This window comes from Tinamus guttatus, unplaced genomic scaffold (assembly GCF_059628265.1).
Source record: "Tinamus guttatus ecotype Peru unplaced genomic scaffold, ASM5962826v1 Tinamus_guttatus_pri_ptg000550l, whole genome shotgun sequence".
NCBI classification, from domain to species: domain Eukaryota; kingdom Metazoa; phylum Chordata; class Aves; order Tinamiformes; family Tinamidae; genus Tinamus; species Tinamus guttatus.
The window spans coordinates 407418-424721 of NW_028289084.1; positions in this window are offsets into that span (position 1 = coordinate 407418).

Here is a 17304-nt window from a genome sequence, read left to right on the forward strand (position 1 = left end):
CCTCGGGTCTTCTCTCCGCCCCTCCCTCGGACTTCCTCTCGGCCCCTCCCTCGGGCCGCCCTCAGCTGTCCGGTCACTCCCATTGGTTTCCGGCGCCTCACTCGCACCGGGGGCACCCTCGCCCCGCCCTTCCCCTTGTGGCTCGGCGCCATTTTGAGGGGCATAGGGTGGTGGCCTGGCCCAGACGTCATTATGCTCTGACTTCTTTTCAATGTTCCTAGCTTCCTCGGCTACCTCGCTCCAAACAGATTTCGGCTGTTTCTGCTCCTCTGTAAGCGGGGCGGGGCTCGGGGATGGAGGGGATGTTTCACCCTCTTGCTGACCTTTAGGCTCAGCAGAATTGCCATCATCTGGGGGGTCCAAAGTCTGCGCAGTTGTCCCGATTCCCACTTTGGACGTGGCCAATAAACAGTCTTTTACTGCTACCCAAGTCTCCTGCTCTTTCATAGCTTTCTGTAAGGCTTGTACAACTTTTCCCCAAGCCTTAAGGTTTTTCCCACAGCCTGAGAACATTGTCTCCTCAGCTAATGCCTTAGTACATTTGTCCCACAGTTCAGGGTGGAGAATATCCACCGGCTGGTCTATAGCCTTAATTTTCAAAAGCCTTGTAACTGCAAGAGTAAAATCTTTTGGCTTACAATCAATCCCCCAGTACTTATGTAATTGCGATACGACCTTTATGAGGGCTTCCATCCTCCTTGTTGATTCAGTAGTGTCCCCTTCGCCGGGGTGGTCCACTTGCTCTGGCTGCTGCTCATGCTGCTCGCTCATCCAGGCGATGACGTTCCCGGGTTTTGGCACCACTAGTTGCAGTTCAAATGGCTGCAGCGACCTGGTTCAGGGACGGCACGGCGACCACCCCCAAACCACTCGGGCTATCAGCTAGTTGACACAAATGTGGTGGACGGCAAATGGCGTTTATTGATGGGAAACAAGGTATTATATATCTAGGTTTACAACGTCACATCCGTCTGCTTACACCATAGACTAAACACTATTGGCTACTAGGGGCCCTATCTTTCCGTACAGCACGATATCTTCCGGCCGCCGTTCCCTAACTATCTGCAACAGATGTCTGGGTGGGGGAAGAAATCAGGGAGGCAACTACCAGGATCAGATAATGTGGTAGTTAACACCTGAACAGGGCTACGTGTGAGAAGTCAGGATGAGCTGGGGAAGGAGCATATCCGTCACAAGCCCTCTCTGCTGATATATATTTCACAATAAAGATCTAAAGACCACAGACACAAACAGCACACAGTTTCTATCCAGTGGCACGACCTCAAGTAGCTGTGCACTCCACTAGTGAGTTCCACTGTCTCAATTGCCGAATCCCATCCTCGTCGCCAATTAGGTTGCGAATGGGCTTGGGATTCGGCAATAATCACACAAAACAAGGTGGCTACGGCGAGCCTCTATTCAGGTGAAGGCACATTAAAGAAGCAAAGTATGAATAATTGCTCTTGAGGTAATACTTGTCGGCAGGATACTGAAACTGAACATTCTCTCGAGTTGACAGATTAGAGGGTTGCTGACAGGCTCCTAACTCGGCGGGCGTCCCCACGGAGACAACGTAGGCCTCGATGTTAGGAGCCTCGTCCCCTCCTCTCTCCGCACTGTCTTTTTATGCCCGGTGCATCCTGCCACGTAGGGCCAGTATGTGCCAGCAGGCAGACCGAGGGGCAAACAAACTCCATCTTCAGTCACATAACCTTCCCTCCTGGGTGCGCAGGTGCGCATACCAGTAAATGGTCCCAGCCGTCAGTCTGAGGGTCCTGCCTTTCTCATCTTCCTCCCTCTTGGGTGTGTGACCTTCAAACTAATTTAGAGGATGTTTGCAGTTAAGTTGGCTACAAGCCCGGTCGAGCGGCCGCCTTCAGCTGCTTTTGGAGGAGGTCGGCTGTGAACCTGGCTGAGCAGTCTCCTCCGTGCTCCTTATCGCTCAGCCCGGGCAGGCAAACATCTTCTTTCTCAAGACCTGGATTCTATTTCGCACAATAGTTTTATGACTCTACAGATCATACAAATTTCCACCTCCAATACATGCCACCCTGTGATCTATAGAGGTCAATCTATTGTAGCAAAGGACCCGAACAGATAACGTTTTCATAGCAGTTTCAACCATACCTCGTGTCAGCATCATTATACAAAGGATACAACACATAATACAGACGAACATAGCAAATAGAAATAATAGCCCTAATAACGGTTTCTGTCCTCACTTAAAACATTACAATTCTCCAACGCCCACTTTAAAAGACGGATCAAATCTCTTTCTCAGTATTGGATTCACAAACAGTCTGTGGACCGTGTAAGCCGTACTGCTGTACCGATTTATGTGCCTCTTTCACTAAATCAAATGGCAAAGGTGTCCACTTATTTGGCTGCCCCGGGGGGCCCGCTATCACAGGAAATGCTGACAACGCTCCTTGCTCCTCTAGTGATAGTCTTATCTCCCTCCAGTGAATTTGAGGATCGCAATCTGCTTTTCCCTGCACCACCCTGCCGGGTTTTGTCAAACCCTCACCAACGTAAGGCTCCTTGGTCTCATTCGCCTTTCCTTCCCCGGCCCCCTTCTCTAAGTTTTCAAGGCGATCCAACACGTCCTGGACCGAGCCAGGCCGTTCCTCAGGCTCGACAGGGGGGTCCGGAAGCGGGGACACAGACGGTGTAGGCGCTGCAGGCACAGACGCGGGCGGGGGCTGGTGGTGGATCTCCAAACAGCACCTGTTTTCGGTGACATGGCGGTCCCGTCCCTGAAGTGCTCGCAAAGGCTGCCATGGCTCCGGTGGCCACTTTCCTTTCTGCTTTCATATCGGATAAGGTAGATAGGACCAGTTTCCATGTAGTAGCAAGGTCCCTGGCCTGCTTATCCCCGTCAGCAATATGATCCCAGAGCTGTCACCCTACATCCTCCCACGTCTCCACATCGAATGTTAGGTGGGGCTCAGCTTTGAACCCATTCTCTCTGCACCAGATAAAAAGCTTGCAGAGGGTCTGTTCATCATACTTAATTCCTCTCTTAGACAGAATATGCAAGAGGAGCTTAACAATTGCACTTTCTTCCTTAGTTACCGACTGCCCCATCTCCTGCCCCGGCTGCTCACCTCCACCAGGTGACCGTTGCCACAAATCTTCAAATCTTCACGAATTGCCACCCAATCCGTCCCGGACCTCGGTCCCGTCGAGCCGTTCCCCAGCCAGGTGCTCCCATCGGGGCGTCCCTCTTCAAATGCGCTGAAATCGCATCACGTTGGGGTCACCATCTGCGGGAGGCCAGACACGACTCCTGAAGGCTTCCATATGAGTCTAAGAGAAATCACTTTGTTCGCGTTACAGCACTCTATTTATCTACTACATTTCTGATAAGTCATCCAGCCACGCGTACGCTTACATTGTGATTGGTTCCATACTACCGTCCACGTGTCTTCTACCGTACTAGGTTGGCTGTAGATATCGGGGCACGCGTTTACATGATTGGCCCGCACACAATCCTCTATTCTGCACTGATAAGCTTGTTTACAGGTTCTTCCTCTCCTACTTCTCTGTTCTTCTTCTAGCTGGTGACTTTCCCACAATCTTTTCACCTTGGTCTTAGTCCGACTCATCGTATCCATCTTCTATCGGGAAGCCTCCGTTACTTAGACATCCTCCCACAGTCATCCAGGCGGGTTTGGAAGATTTCCAGAGAAGGAGACTCCACAACCTCTCTGGGCAGCCTGTTCCAGGGCTCTGTCACTCTCACAGTAAAGAAGTTCTTCCTCATATGGAGGTCGAACTTCCTGTGTTTCAACTTGCACCCATTACCCCTTATCCTGTCACTGGCCACCATAGAGAAGAGTTTGGCCCCATCCTCCCGGCATTCACCCCTCAGGTACTTGTACATGTTGATCAGATCGCCTCTCAATCTTCTCTTCTAATCTTCTAATCTTCTAATATCATATGGGCAGCAATTCTGCCTTCAGTTCAGAAAGTAACGGTCCTCCTGTCCCCACAAAAAAAAAAAAAAAAAAGGATTTTTCCTCATTCAAAAGACGAGAGGATGAATTACTGGTGTTCCGGGGGACACAAGACCTGAAGTGGTGGTCGCTGATGTTACAGGGAATCTTTCTGTTGGTGTCTACAAGCTTTGGACCAGTTTGTCACAAGGAATGCTCTGAATAAGAATGAAAAGGGGATTAGGCATGCAAACAGAAACTGAAATGCTCAACTCAACTTTCATAGGTCCAGCAGAGAGGATTACAGAAAGCAAAGAAAAAGTATGAATACACTGATTTGGGAGGTTTAATAACTTAAAGTTGTGGAAGAATTGCTTGGAAAGGGGAAATTGAGAGAAAGGCTAGGGCCTTACAGAAGTTTTGGCATTACAAAAGCTTGCTTGGGATGATACACAGTTGCCACTTCCAGGATGGTTGGTATGCATGGACTCTGATCCTCCACAGTTCCCTAGGCAACACAATCTGCCCTCCTCGCAGCTACGGAGGGGAGTAATGGAGGATGAAGCGGAGCGAAGACACCGCGGCCAAACTCTGTTGCACTCCCTGTGCTGGGCAGCTGATAAGCCGCACAGTAACCGTCCAATGAGAGATATACGATAACATGTTTGGTGCTGATCCAGCCAAGGTGGCAAATCACTCCTTTCGGATGAACTTTGCTTGAACTTTGCTCATTATAAGCTCATTACAATGTCAAAACACACCTCCATCCCAAAAGTTACCCACCTCCGAGGTACGACCTCTCCTCACTGAGCATGCGCTCTAGATTTTCGATTGACTGTACCTTTAAATGAAAGCGAGTAACTTTTTCACCAATCAATAACAATATTAAGCATGACTCTAGTCATACTTAAGTTCCACCTGAATGTAAAGAAAAGTATAAAAGGTGAACTCAGGAAGAAAATGGAGGAGGGAAGAATCCATCGTAACTCCTGGGTCAGTCGACAGGCTGAATCTCCTTTCCTCCCCTCAGGTCGGGACGCTGCCTGAGGAGACTCGAGACCGAGAGCCCTCTCCCATCTTCTGGGGTGAGTGATGATTGCACATTTGTACATCAGAGCTAGCTAAAAACCCCACGCTGTAGTAGAGAATTTCCTGTACTGACATCTGAAACCTGCTTTGTGAATCCAACACTGATTGAATATCTCCTTCCCCGCACCACCATCGCTACGGCTCTCAAACCGCAACATTTCACAAAGTTGGTGTAATCGACAAGATGTCGATAAAGGAATTCCTACGGAGACAGAAATGTGGTCCCTCAGACGGTGGGGAAGATTGGGCCAGAGATAATTGGTCAGATCCTGAAAAGGTTTTGCAAAGAATGGAGGAATGACATGCTAAGTTTAAGGACGGCAAAGGCAAGGGTGTTATTTGTGCCATTCTGGGTGGTTGCTTAATTCAGGCACAGAAGGACCATAAAATAAGTGAGAAATTGAAATTAGATTATCAAAGTAAAAATTAAGAAATTCAATACTTGCAGTATGAATTAGAGAAGAGGAAAGCGATGGTATCTGCCTAATGGTAGTGTTTGGAATTTTGGAGGAAAGGCGCAGGAAAGCATAACGGTAGGACTGCTCGAAGTAACCCATGCCCTGCCCCCATCTCATGTGACCAATGTTCCCCAGTACCCTTTGCCTGCAGCTGCAAAGAAGGGAATAACTGAAGTAATTGTGGACTTAGAAAAGCGAGGCATAATTGGCCGAACACATTCTCCGTATAACTCCCCGGTGTGGCCTGTCAAGAAGCCGGATGGCAAGTGGAGAATGACAATTGATTACCGAAAACTTAATCATAACACCGGCCCACTAACAGCGGCAGTCCCTAGCATAGCTGAGATTGTCATGGCTATACGATCAGCTGCACACCCCTGGATGGCCACCCTAGATATCAAAGATATGTTCTTTATGGCACCCTTAGATGATAAAGATAAGCCACAGTTTGCATTTACATGGGATGGTGTACAATACACCTTTAATCGATTGCCACAGGGATATAAACACTCGCCCACTATTGCACATAATGCGCTCGCAAAACTTCTAGCCACAGTAAAGAAACCCCCTGAAATATGCATTTATCAATATATAGATGATATACTAATAGGTGGGAATGACAAAGAGTGTGTACAAGAAACTGCTCAAACTGTTTGACAACTATTAACAGACCATGACATGGAGGTACCACCATCCAAATGTCAAGGTCCAGCGCAAGAAGTTAAATTCCTGGGGGCTTTGTGGGTATCAGGAGCTGTAGCTGTGCCCGATGATACATTAACAGAGATTGAAAAGGGACACCTACCCCAAAACAAGAAGGAACTACAACAACTGATGGGAACACTAGGATATTGGAGGAAACATGTTCCTGGGTTCTCTGTAATTGCCCGTCCTCTATATGATTTGCTGAGAAAGAACAAACCGTGGGATTGGACTCCGATCCATACAGAAGCTATTAGATGAATTAGTTATCAATCGCAGGCTAGCCCCCCTAAATCCAGTGGACCCTTTTCGGGCTGAATGGGGTTTCTCTGAACATGCCTCCTATTGCGGCATCTTTCGAAAAGGACCTTCAGGCCCTTCACGACCCCTGCTTTTCTCGTCTACCTCCTTTAAAGAGAAAGAGCAATGTTATTCTGAGTGGGAAAAGGGACTCCTCTCCTTAGTTCGCGCAGTGAAAGAGGTAGAAAAACTAGGAACCTCACAGGATATCATTTATCAGGAACCTTTTCCATTGTTAAGCCCTGTCCTTAAAGGCACTCCCTGTCCTGAAGGTGTCCCACAGAAGGGAAGATCTGCAAATGGTATGTTTATCTAGAAGGAATAAGCCACTTGTTATCATTAAAATAAAGGCCAACTAAGACCTTCAAATTACAATAGCCAGTAAGCTCAGACATTACGACATTATGTGTAGAGAAAAGCTGTGCTGAGGATCTGTACCACCTGCGCCTTGCTGATAATGTTCAGGGGAGTGTTAGCGAATTGTCCTTGGCCGGCGGGGAATGAGGAGCTAGCCGCTTCGGGTAAACAACTTTGCAGAACTGAGAAGAGCCTATGCGGTCGGGACCTAGCAACCCTCCTAGAAACCAATCACAATGAACCTGGAAATCCCTCAGATGCTTGTAGGTATAAATATACGTGCACTTCGGCTAATAAACGGAGCAAGACCTAACCTCATATTGAGTCCGTGTCTTGTATCTCGGCGCGGCTCCTACTAGCCCACGCGGGTCCCAACAATTATGTCTTCCTTATAAGCCTTCACCTATTAAGGTAGCTCCAGAATTCACTATATCCTCTAAGAAGGATGGAGTATGGTTTACTGATGCCTCTGCCCGAAGAACAAGCACGGGGTGGAATTATAAGGCAGCAGCCCTGGAAATAAGCTCAGGACGGTCAGTAACCGAGGAAGGTGACGGAAGCGCCCAGGTCAGGGAACTCCGAGCCCTGCTGTTAGCTGTGGAAAATGGAGCTGAGGTAATTTATACTGATTTCTATGCCACATTTAAGGGAGCAAAGGAATCGATATGTCAATGGGAGGCAAATAATTGGGAGGTAAATCGTGTACCAGTGTGGAGGACAAGTGACTGGCAGAGACTTTTGGAAGTAAGCAGACACCGACCTTTAGAAATAGGATGGGTAAAGGCACATGCAAATACTAGTGTACCAGCAACTAAGTGGAATGAGGAAGTCGATAGGTTAGCGCAAGTGCAAATAGTAGCTGCTGAAGGAGATGAGTGGCAAAGGCTAATCGAATGGTTGCATGTAAAAAGGGGACATTCAGGGAAAAATGACCTATATCACGAATGTGTGGCACGAGGATGGCCTGTGTCAGTAGCATTAGTTAGTGAAATCATATCAGGTTGCCCTCAATGCCAACTCCGAATGAATCATCCTAATCAAGCTCCCCCATCAGCACATTCAAAGAAACAAAGTCTTATGGAGCACCTGGCAAACTGATTATGTAGGACCATTAAGACCCGCTCCTGGTCGAAAATATATCCTGGTAGGCATGGAAGTAGTATCCAGACTAACCATGGCTAAGGCAGTAAGTGCAGCCACTGGTGAGAATACTGTGAAAACCCTGCAGGACTGGTTTAGTAGCCTCCCAGCACCAGAGTGCATACAAAGTGATAATGGCAGTCACTTCACTGCTACTGTGGTGCAAGATTGGGCAAAACAAGAAGGAATAAAATGGGTGTTTCACACTCCTTATTATCCCCAAGCTAATGGTATAGTGGAAAGAGTCAATGGCATGATTAAGAAACATGCAAAAGTGTCACAGCCTACCTGGGATCTGTGGCTATCCCAAGCAGTCTACACAGTAAATAACAGATGGGGAACTTATGGAAGCCCCAAAATACAAGCTTTTTGTCCCACAGGACCTCCTGCTCCCACCTTATCAGAGCCCTCAAAGTCACAAAAGCACACACCTATTCAAATGTAGGTGGGACAACCCGTGATGGCAAAATTGCCCTCTATTGGTGTTGTTCCTTTAATTTTGGCTAAACCTCGTGGGCTATGTGCCTGGGAAGCCACTGATGCTAGTGGGAAGACACATCGCATAAGGAGTCAGTGGATCATTCCCGACTTCTGACCAAATATAATTGCTTGTTCATGCTTGCAAAATCAATAACAACCCAATATGTGCCAGTCAAGGCAGAGACCAAGCATTCTTCCTTTTGTTTTCCAGGATATCAAAAACCCGGAATGCTGGACAATTGTACCTGGAGCTAAGGACTCTCCTATACTGATCTCGAGTATCCATCGGGGTTGTTAGTTTCCTGCCTAGTGTGTCTTGTCGTTTTGATATTTGTGAATCAGATATTTGTAATAGGGTTAAAGAGCTCTTGTTAGGATCAGCAAATATGATATTTACAACTCGCATTGGGAAGATATGCTTTGGCTTGATATGTTTAGTGCACTGGAATCAAGGAGATAGATGCTCATAGGGACAACGCGCAAACCTTATCCGTCCATGACTGCCACCCACGGTTTGAAGGATAACTTAGCCCTAACTTTAATAAAGGAGTTTGCAACTGCTCCCAATGAATCTAGTATTACTGCTTGCTTGCCTCTACCCAAATCTGTAGAAGACCCCCTTCCTATGGGTATCCTTCCCACTGACATAGCAGGGAGCTTGCTGAGGTTGTGGAGTAGAATCATAGAATCATAGAATCATAGAATGCTTAGGGTTGGAAGGGACCTCTAGAGATCATCTAGTCCAACCCCCCTGCATACGCAGGGACACCTAGAGCACGTGGCACAGGACTGCATCCAAGCGGGTTTTGAAGATCTCCAGAGAAGGAGACTCTACAACCTCTCTGGGCAGCCTGTTCCAGTGCTCTGTCACCCTCACTGTTAAGAAATTTTTCCTTAAGTTCCTATGGAATTTTTGATGTTTCAGTTTCCGGCCATTTCCTCTAGTCCTATCAGTGGCCACCACTGAAAAGAGACCATCCCCGTCCTCTGCACTCCCTCCCTTGAGGTATTTATATACACTGATTAGATCCCCTCTCAGCCTTCTCTTCTCCAGGCTGAACAGGCCCAGCTCCCTCAGCCTCTCCTCATAGGGCAGATGTTCCAGGCCCCTGATCATCCTTGTAGCCCTGCGCTGGACTCTCTCCAGCAGCTCCACATCCCTCTTGTACTGTGGAGCCCAGAACTGGACACAGTACTCCAGATGCGGCCTCACCAGGGCTGAGTAGAGGGGCAGGATCACCTCCCTCGACCTGCTGGAGATGCTCTTCTTAATGCAGCCCAGGATTCCATTGGCCTTCTTGGCCACGAGGGCACACTGCTGCCTCATGGTCAACTTATCATCCACCATGACACCCAGGTCTTTCTCTGCAGAGCTGCTCTCCACAAGGTCGGTCCCCAGCCTGTACTGGTGTCTGGGGTTATTCCTCCCCAGGTGCAGGACCTTGCACTTGGCCTTGTTGAATTGCATGAGGTTTTTCACCGCCCAGTTGTCCAGTCTGTCCAGGTCCCTCTGGATGGCAGCACAGCCCTCTGGGGTATCGGCTACTCCTCCCAGTTTCGTGTCATCAGCAAACTTGCTGAGGGAGCACTCTGTGCCTTCATCCAGGTCATTGATGAATAAATTGAACAGGACTGGACCAAGGACCGACCCCTGGGGGACCCCACTAGCCACAGGCCTCCAACTAGACACTGCACCACTGATCACCACTCTCTGGGCCCTGCCATCCAGCCAGTTCCTAATCCATCTCACTGTCCACTCATCTATCCCACACTTCCGGAGCTTGCCCAGGAGGATATTGTGAGGGACGGTTTCAAAAGCCTTGGTGAAGTCGAGATAGACGACATCCACCGCTCTCCCCTCGTCTATCCAGCTGGTCATTTCATCATAGAAGGCTATCAGGTTAGTCAGGCAAGATTTCCCCTTGGTGAATCCATGCTGACTACTCTTGAGCACCTTCTTGTCCTCCATGTGCCTGGAGACAACGGCCAGTATGAGCCGTTCCATCACTTTTCCGGGGACGGAGGTGAGGCTGACTGGCCTGTAGTTGCCTGGGTCCTCCTTCTTGCCTTTTTTGAAGACTGGCGTGACATTGGCCTTCTTCCAGTCTTCCGGCACCTCCCCCGTTCTCCAGGATCTTTCAAAGATGATGGAGAGCGGCTTAGCTATGGCATCTGCCAGCTCCCGCAGCACTCTGGGGTGCATCCCATCAGGGCCCATGGATTTGTGGGTATCGAGGTTCCTTAGGTGCTCTCTGACCCAATCTTCCTCTACCCAGGGCAAGTCTTCCTCTCTACCCGCTTCTTCTCTTGTCTCTAGGGCCTGGGGCTCTAAAGGGCTGCCCTTGGTAAACACCGAAGCAAAGAAGGCATTGAGCAACTCTGCTTTTTCTGTGTTATTTGTAACCAAGGTGCCCATCCCGTCCTCCAGCGGACCCACGTTTTCCCTGATCTTCCTTTTGCTGTTAATGTATTTGAAGAAATTTTTCTTGTTATTTTTAACGTCCCTTTGCAGCTTGCCTTCCAGACGTGCCTTAGCTTTCCTTGTCGCATCTCTGCACTCCCTGACTACGTTCCTGTATTTCTCCCAGGGGGCCTGTCCTTTTTTCCACATTCTGTATACCGCTGCCTTCTGCTTGAGCATTGCCACAAGCTCCCGGCTCATCCACGCAGGTCTCCTGCCCCCTCTGCCTGCCTTCCTACACACAGGGATGCACTGTTGCTGGACGTGGAGGAAGTGCTGCTTGAAAACTAACCAGCTCTCTTGGGCCCCCCTTCCTTCTAGAGCACTAGCCCATGGGATTCTACCGAGGAGGTCTCTGAAGAGGCTAAAGTTGGCCCTCCTGAAGTCCATCGTCGCAAGGCTACTTACAGCCCTGCCTCCTCCTTGTTGAATCCTGAACTCCACCAACTCATGATCACTGCAGCCGAGGCTACCCCCCACCTTCACATCTCCTACTAGGCCCTCCCTATTTGATAGCACGAGGTCCAGTAGCCCACCTCTCCTCGTCGGCTCCTCCATAACCTGCGTCAAAAAGTTATCGTCAACGCTCTGCAGGAACCTCCAGGACTGCTTATGCCTGGCTGTGTTGTCCTTCCAGTTGATGTTGGGGTAGTTGAAGTCCCCCATGAGAACCAGGGCCTGTGACCGTGAGGCAACATCCAGCTGCCTATAGAAGGCCTCATCAACCTCCTCGTCTTGGTCAGGTGGCCTGTAGCAGACACCCACCACAGTGTCTCCCACATTAGCCTGCCCTCTAATCCTTACCCACAAGCTCTCAACTCGCTCATCCTCGACTCCCAGGTTGAGCTCCATGCATTCCAGTTGCTCTCTCACATAAAGAGCAACTCCACCACCTCGCCTTCCCAGCCTGTCCTTCCTAAAGAGCACATAGCCTTCCATGGCAGCGCTCCAGTCATGCGAGCTATCCCACCACGTCTCTGTGATTCCGATGAGATCATGACGCTGGGACCGCACACAGATCTCCACTTCCTCCTGCTTATTCCCCATGCTTCGCGCATTGGTATACAGGCATTTCAGGGAAGCAACAGAGGCCACAGGTTTCCCAGGAGGGGTGAAAGAGGACACTCTGGGATCATTTCCTATCCTCACTTCCCCACTACCATACTCCCGCTGGACGCCATCTGACCTGGGCTGTGCAGTACTGCTTGCCGTGTCAGTGTGCCACTCCCCTTCCCCCTTCTTGCCTAGTTTAAAGCCCTCCTAACCAGGTTGGCCAGCCTTTTTGCAAAGAGACGTGTGCCCCTCTTGCTAAGATGAGTCCCATCATTCCCCACTAGCTGTTGGTCATCAAACAGAGACCCATGGTCATAGAAGCCAAAACCCTGTTGCCAGGCCCAGCGGCGCAGCCAGTTGTTAAGCTGCCATATCCGCCTTCTCCTCCTTGAGTCCATTCCCCTCATTGGCAGAATGGAGGAGAACACCACCTGGGCACCTGTACCTTTGATGGCCATCCCTAGGGCTCTGAAGTCTTGCTTGACGTCCCTCATTTTCCCCATGGCATCATTAGCACCCACATGAATCAATAGTAGAGGATAATAGTCAGACTCATGAACAATTCTTGGGAGCCTTTCTGTGACATCCTTTATTTTGGCCCCAGGCAAGCAGCAGACCTCTCTGGATGAGGGGTCCGGTCTACATATTGGTGCCTCCGTGCCCTGCAGCGTGGAGTCACCCACGACGATCACCCACCGCTTCTTCCGGGTGCTCCTTTTCACTTTAGGGGGAGCAGCCTTGCTGCATGGATTAGACTGCCCCTCTGTAGAGATCCCCTTAGACGGACCTTGGTTCAAGGCCTCCTCTATCTGATTCACATGTTCCAGGGCCTCGTACCTGTTGAACGTGGTCACTGGTGGAGGTGAGGTGGGCTGTGGAGGGGATCTTCTGCCACCTCGAGTGGGGACCCGTTTCCATTGTTGGTCGTCCCTGGATACTGTTAAGTCCACCCCCTCTACCCTAGGGCAAGAGGGCACTGGACTTTCTGACTGAATTGGGGAGTTCTCAGGGTAGCTTTCCTGGGAAGACTGCAGGATGCAGTTCCACCAGTCTATTTCTTTTTCGCATTCCCTGGTGGCCCTCAGTCGTTCCACCTCCTCCTTTAGCTCCGCCACCAGGCTGAGCAGGTCGTCCACCTGCTCACACCTAAGGCAGGCTGTGCTTTCGCCACTCCCCGGTAACATGGAGAGGCCCAGGCATTCCCCGCAGCCAGAAGCCTGGACCGCTGCATGGAGTACGCCAGGTACTCTCCATATAGTGAATCCTTATTCTCCAAAGAGAGAGCGAGTTGCTGTGCAGTTTAGTCAGCCATTTAATTTTTCTACCATTGATAAGACAATTTGCACTTATTATGAAAACAATAATACTGCAACTCTTCCCTGTGACTGGGTTTTATGGGGAGCAACAGATTTACAACCTTGGGGACGAGCAACCGCCACTCTGCAATATAGTCAACCTATAAATGCATCCTGGTGTATACAGTGGAAGAGAGGGCAAGATTGTCCCCCTCAACATAAACATAAATTAGATTGCTCTTGGTTTGGAGAATTCCGTGACTTCAGGGGTTTTAAACCATTTGGCCCAGGATTTTCTTTTGGCTCAGTATCAAACAAGTCAGCGTTGTGATATTGCCAAAATGTGATAAATTGCTCCAATTGGGAACAACGCGATTGGGTCAGACACTATTGGCCAGTTTACATTTCCCTAAAAATAGGCTGTCTGTGCCATAATCACAGCATAAAATATAAATCACTAAGTGAAGACTTTGTGCCTCGTAATGATTGCCGTATAGCTTCTGGTGACGCTCCGTCTGGTTTGATCTGGGCCTGCAGTGATGGCAATATGTATACCTCCTCATGGGCTGCATTACCTGAACTCCAGTGTACCTTGGGCCTTCCAACATTGTGCCCCATGTGGAGGAGAACTCCTCTCCAATCCCACTGGATGGCTCGAGCAAAATGGGCAAAAATAGAACTGTCAGGACATGTAGAAGGGTGGCATGACCCAGGAGCAGCCACCTGCATAGCCTGGGGAATGAAAGGATTTTTTGGATTTGGTCGTGCTACTGTGCAAACGCGATTATGGTTAAGTAAGCTAGCCTATCAAATAGAAAAATTAGCTAATGCCACCGATATTAGTATACAGTTGCTCAATCATCAATTACAAGCCACATCAAAAATGACTCTTCAGAACCGGATGGCACTGGACTTGATGCTGTTACGTCAAAATGGACTTTGTGGCTACCTAAACCTCTCCAGTACCAACTGCTGCATTTATATCCCTAATGTTACACAGGACCTCGATATCCAACTAGACAAAAGACGACAGGGGGTGAGAGACACCCATGAACTCTGGGAATCAATGAACACTAGTAGGCTAGTGAATGTGTTTAGTTGGTTTGGATTGGGTGTCACTGATTGGATCCAAAGTTTAGTACAATTTGTGATGATGTTCATTGTGATGATAACTATCCTAAGTAAAGCAATATCCTGTGTAAAATCTACTATAATGAAAGCTATTAACTTAAAGATGATTCAGTTCACCACTTATATCCCTTCACAAGCGGATGACCCAATTGATGTCCGAAGAACTAAGACTCTAATTTGAGACTAAATTTCATTATACAACAGTAACTGGAGTCACGGGGTGGATACGAAGTTTGTTACGATCGTTATTTACCATTGTAACTGCAATAATTTCTGTATATATATATATATATATATATATTCTTGTAGAACTGGACTCCCTGCCTTTTTGTAAGTCTGCCCTTCTAATGTACCAATGTGCAATCACTTGCTTAACTGCATCATGTTTAGGCCATGTAATGTTAACACCTAAACGACTTCATGTGAAGCTTGAGGGACTATAGTCACCGGGTGGATAATGTGAAAGAATTGTTTGAAAACAGGAACTGAGAGAAAAACTAGGGCCTAACAGAAGTTTTGGCATTACAAACCTTGCTTGGGGTGATACACAGTTGCCACTTCCAGAATGGCTGGTATGCATGGACTCTGCTCCTCCACAGTTCCCTAGGCAACACAATCTGCCCTCCTCGCAGCTACAGAGGGGAGTAATGGAGGATGGAGCAGAGCGAAGACACTGCAGCCAAACTCTGTTGCACTCCCTGTGCTGGCCTACTGATAAGCCACGCAGTAACTGTCCAGTGGGAGATATATGATAACGTCTGGTGCTGATCCAGTAAAGGTGGCAAATCACTCCTTTCAGATGAACTTTGCTTGAACTTTGCTCATTATAAGCTCATTACAATGTCAAAACACACTTCCATCCCAAAAGTTACCCACCTCCGAGGTACGCCCACTCCTCACTGAGCATGCGCTCTAGATTTTCAATTGACTGTACCTTTAAATGAAAGCAAGAATCTTTTTCACCAATCAATAACAATATTAAGTATGACTCTAGTCACTCAAGCTCCACCTGAATGTAAAGAAAAGTATAAAAGGTGAACTCAGGAAGAAAATGGAGGAGGGAAGAATCCATCGTAACTCCTGGGTCAGTCGACAGGCTGAATCTCCTTTCCTCCCCTCAGGTCGGGACGCTGCCTGAGGAGACTCGAGACCGAGAGCCCTCTCCCATCTTCTGGGGTGAGTGATGATTGCACATTTGTACATCAGAGCTAGCTAAAAACCCCACGCTGTAGTAGAGAATTTCCTGTACTGACATCTGAAACCTGCTTTGAGATCATGACGCTGGGACCGCACACAAATCTCCAGTTTGTCCTGCTTATTCCCCATGCTTTGCGCATCGGTGTACAGGCATTTCAGGTAAGTAATCGAGCCTGCAGGTTCCCCAGGAGGGGTGAAAGAGGACCCTCTTTAATCATTTCCTATCCTCACTTCCCCACTACCATACTCCTGCTGGATGCCATCTGACTTTGGCTGTGTGATACTGATTGCCCTGTCTGTGTGACACTCCCCTTCCCCCTTCTTCTCTAGTTTAAAGCCCTCCTAACCAGGTTGACCCACCTTTTATCGGAGAGACATGTGCCCCTCTTGCTGAGGTGATTCCCATCATTCCTCACTAGCTGGTGGTCATAAAACAGAGCCCCATGGTCATAGAAGTCAAAACCCTGTTGCCAAGCCCAGCGGCGCAGCCAGTTGTTAATCTGCCATATTCGCCTTATCCTCCTTGAATCCATTCCCCTTGTTGGTTGGACAGAGGAGAACACTACCTGGGCTCCCATACCTTTGATGGCCATTCCTAGGGCTCTGATATCTTGCTTGATATCCCTCAGTTTCCCCATTTTAAGGGTGCATTTTAAGTACCTCGAATGTAGTTATTCAATTTGGAATTGAGCCAGATCTTCTGGCTAACTCCCCTGCTCTTTCAGGGAGCGGGGAAAGAGAAAAAAAAAAGGCCATAGTTTTCTAACGACCAAAATAGTCAAGCCCTTGGTTTTACATTCCATCCATCTGCAAGTGGTTGTGGTTGCACTTAGCTATTCTCATTGAGAACCACTTAAAAGGTGAGCTCCTATATAATTGGAATTTTAAAGGAGTTCATGTTGTGTTTATGGAGCAATCACTACTAAATGATTTCATTTAAATTTTTCATGAGCTACACGTTATGAAAATTTAAAAGAAATAGGCTCTTCAGACGCCTTCCTAAGAAAAAAGTCTCTTAAAGGAATATACATGCCATCTAGTCACACATATTTTCAAATGCTAGGTTTACTACATACAGGCAAACAGAGGGTGACATTAATGGAGAAAGAAAGAAAGAAGTAGACACTGGCTTAGTAAGCCGGTGGCTTGTGTTTGAGTAAAATGTGTCAGATGTGGACTCCAGCTTATATAAACATAGAGAGATTCTAGCCACTATTTCCTATCTTCAAAATGATATTCTGGATGAGAAACTCTAGGTCAATGTGAGGAGAAATGCTACCGTATTCCTCCAGATGACATAGGATTACTGCTTAGATAGAACTATAAGATACACAGCACCAAAGAGATCTTGAGCAAGCAGACATGGTCCTATCAATCAGGATTAGATAACATGTTTAGCTGTGGGTCCTGCAGTGAAATCCTTGCCCAGCTGCAATATGTGCAGCAACACCACCAGGTCTCTGCTGCAAAGTTGGTCTTTTTCAGGAAATTTAGGAGTTGACACAGTGATTATCTGAAACACTGGTCTTTTATAGGATACAAAACTAAATAATTTGTATACCATTTGGGCAGTACTATTGCTGGACATAAGCACTTCTGGACCTTTTAGATCAGCTAATGTTGGCAATCTGGGATATCTAAGTTGTTGCTCAGTGAGATTTTATGAATTGATGTGCAGTAAACTCCATTTAAAGTGAAATATA